Source organism: Pinus tabuliformis, chromosome 5_2 (assembly GCF_031772625.1).
Source record: "Pinus tabuliformis cultivar Carrire ecotype Pingquan chromosome 5_2, CPIR1, whole genome shotgun sequence".
Taxonomy (NCBI): domain Eukaryota; kingdom Viridiplantae; phylum Streptophyta; class Pinopsida; order Pinales; family Pinaceae; genus Pinus; species Pinus tabuliformis.
The window spans coordinates 470,849,932-470,853,698 of NC_142306.1; the positions used below are offsets into that span (position 1 = coordinate 470,849,932).

Genomic DNA, 3,767 nt, shown 5'->3' on the forward strand with positions numbered 1-3,767 from the left:
AAAGAAGCAACAACAACAAAAAAGGCTCCAATTACAGGTCATAACAGAGTCATAGACCTATAATACCAACATCATGGTGTTGGCCAAATGTTCATATACAGAAAAGACTAGTGTCGTGTTCTTAAATTTTTCTTGAGACTTACTGTATCAAATTGCTATTACCATCAATTATGTTATCATGTTTCAACAATGCACATTGAATCTCTTGAGCTCATGAACTTCCATCTGAAATTAATAGATTGCCAATCCCCAAAGATGAGAGAAGCAATATGCACTTTTAAGCATTCGAGACCCTCTGATTCTTTTGAGTTATATTGGCGAGAAAATGTGATCAACCAGCAGCATCAGAGTCCCCCTATTCACAAGCCAACACAGTGTCGAAACTGCTAAGACAGATGGAAAATGCCTGAAAAGCTGGGAAGGGATATTGCTAATCCATAGTGAACAGATCCTTTCCAACCTTTGGAAATTTCTTTATAGATGCAACTATCACTCATCCTTGAAAATTCAAACTCCAGCATTAAAGCTGCTCATGCCACCTTGGGGCTTTGTTCTTCAAGATCAATGTATCATATTTCAAGTTCCCACTATTGAGAGGCCCAGAAAAAGCACTACTTTCACTAAAGACTCAATTGGAGTGAAAGCAACGTAAAGATGTAAAGATGTTAGAGGCTCCACTAGAGTACTTGATGGATTTTCAACTGTTGAAGTGTTCATTCCTACTTCTATGGCTGATGCTGGGATAGAATGCATGGTACTTTGCATTCGCCTTGGACCCCTTGTACTCAAACCATCCAATTCATAGGCAATCTGAGCAACGTTATAGCTACTAGCCTTTGGCTACAACAGTCCTCAATCCTGTGTAGCCTTCATTCAATATAGCAGTTACAGTCCTCAATCCTATGTAGCCTTCATTCAATATGGCAGTTACAGTCCTCAATCTTGTGTAGCCTTCATTTAATATAGCAATTCATTCAATATAGTAGTTTTAATTGTTGCAAAAACCACAAATTACAACAATTTTGTTTTATGCATGTGAAGCATATTGTGTTTCCTAATACTTGACTACTATGATTTTGAGCTTATCAGCCTGCCTAGATTTCTTCTTTGTTTACTGGCATTTACCCTTGCAGCAGGTACCCATCAAGAAACATAGATCGTTGCCATTTGATTATGGGCTCACGTGCAGTAATGAGCTAAGTGGATTTGAGATCTTAACAACCTTCTTTAAACCAGGAATTTTAAACCAGGAATCTTGTGTTGCCATTGATATCAATGGGACCCAAGAAATTAAATTAATCATTATTTAGAAAGAAGATCCATTATCAATTCTGGGAATTCTTATAATGCAAAAATCTTGAATATCAGTTGCCTGTTTAATTATCAAAACAATAACACTATTTCTTTAAGCATAAAAAGAGCGATGAATCATGAAAGTATCGAAGTAGTGTAGCGCAATTTGTACTGAGTTATAAAGACTGATATTCACTTTTATGAACAGATAACAGGCGTACTGACCTTTTGCTAGATGCATCATCCTTTATGCACCCAAGGGTTCTTTTAAGTTCATTTTTGAATGATCATAGTGAGGGGAAAGGGACTTTGGCAAAGACTGTTAAACCAGAGGCTCCATCGATGTTTGATGGCCATCCACAAACACCAAATGTTAATCACCCATGTTTTGCAAATGCTCTGTCCCATCAAAGTGCTGATAGGAAACTTCAGCTCTTGTAGAGCTCCAAGGCTTCTCCTGCCCACGTTCTCAATCAAGGAATTCAAAATTATACATACAACCCAGCAAACCATCTTACTGAGGCATTTAATTTTTCATTTCCACTAGGAGAAGGAATGAATACTGGCTTAGAAGTAGCAACGGCTACACAAAATATTTTAGGAGTCCCTGACTCTGGTTATGCTCTCTCTCTTCTCTCAACACACTCATTGAGCTCAAGGGCTCTAGTATTAGATTCATTAGATCTGACCACTCGACTAGGTGCCACAATGGAACAGAGTATGCATGAGAATCATTATCCAATGGATCAGATTTCACTGCAAGGAATGCAACATAATTTTTGTCTAACTAGAAGCTCCGAGTATTGTACATGTCTCATCTCTAACGGATATCCTCTTTCTGGCATAAATTTTACTAAAAAGGTTCAAGTGGCGACACTTGCTCCTAATATTGGGGGTAATGGAAACTTTGAAACCTCTATGCATGGATTTCTGAAACGACAACAATTTAGAAGTTCTAATGATGCAAGATTAAAAGATGTTCGACATACCATCGATTTAAGGAACAGGTCCTCACTGACATAGGGCAATGATTCACATGTTCCGTCGCTTTGTGACTTTCAAGCCATTGTTGTTCCAGCCGACTGTTGAGTAATATCTTTTCAAATCAAGCATGCTAGTCTCTGGATGAGTTACTTTAGTTTGGAATGCTCCTGGGCAAGATGTTTGGCATTTGGCATTTTCTATTTATATCTTTTTCTAGTGTTGTACAGAGCTCCTGTGAGAGGGAAAGTTTATTTAGGATCATGATCAGGATTCAATTTGACATATGGGAGGTTTTCTTTTTGTTTTCTTGGTCTTTTTAAATTATCTTTGCGAAATTTGTCTGCAATCAAGATGAACACTAAATCTGTCTGATTGGCTGATAAGATATCGTAATATTAATTGGGCAAATAATGGTAATCTATTGAAATTTTAGCATTGTTAATTGTTGTGTTCTTTTTGGATGTTTCCTTAAAACAGAAATTCAATACATGGGTTTTGTTTCTTGATTCAGTTCTCAACGAAACCTTGGTTTTTGTAAGGTAGTTTTGGTTCCAGTTGATGCCCTATATAATGGGTTACTTTATATTGTTGTTTTTTTTTAAGCTCCAAAGAGACTTCCAGTTCTATAGCTCCAAAGAGACTTCCAGTTCTATAGTTCCAGAGAGTGAGAAGATTGTTAATCTTCTTTCAGATCATCAGGGGACAAAAGATTCCGATTTTGGTCTGTAACTTTCTTTGCTGATATGCATAACAATTTGCAGCCAAAGTAGCAGCGACTGCAACAAGCTAACAGTGCACATCAATTTGCAGCCAAAGTAGCAGCGACTGCAACAAGCTAACATGACTGGCCTTAAGATAGCAGCTTGTAACTAAAACCTGTTGTTTTCACTAGCTCTACAGGTAGACTACACTTCACATGAAAACTTGTTTGATTGTTTGATTTGTTTTTTTATGCAGTTAAGAACAACTTGACTTTTCTAACTTGTTTGGTTGTTTGGTTTGTTTTCTTATGCAGTTAAGAACAACTTGACTTTGCTATAGGACTCAGGCCTACTGAATTCTTGGCCTCTTCTGGTTCTAACTTCAATATGACTAGCCTTCAGATGGAGACCTGATTCACTCAATCGCAGTAGCAATGCTCCCACCATCAGAACATAGCCTTCAAGCTTCAATCAGGCAAAATCAATATTTTGCTTCTTGGTTAGAGCATGTTAAACATTGCTTACTATTGCTTTGAACATCCAAATACATCCACATAGGGCAGGGACTAGTTGCCCCACAGCCGCTCTTGTTAATATTATGTATCATCATGATTGTTATAATTTTTCAATTATTTTGATCATATTATTCGATTTAAATTGGTTGCCCGCATACTATTCTTCAAAAATTCTTGTTATTCCTTTTCCTTTTGTGAAAAAAAAATTAATGCGTCTAACCACTAATAATTCTTCAGAATAATAATACCAACTTTCTGAAGATATAATATTGAG

General features: G+C 36.9%; 1 pseudogene; it reads right to left on the reverse strand.

Moving 5' to 3' along the window:
* Positions 1 to 355: 355 nt before the first annotated feature.
* Positions 356 to 1,806, reverse strand: LOC149159692 (tubby-like F-box protein 3 pseudogene; annotated as a pseudogene).
* Positions 1,807 to 3,767: the final 1,961 nt, after the last annotated feature.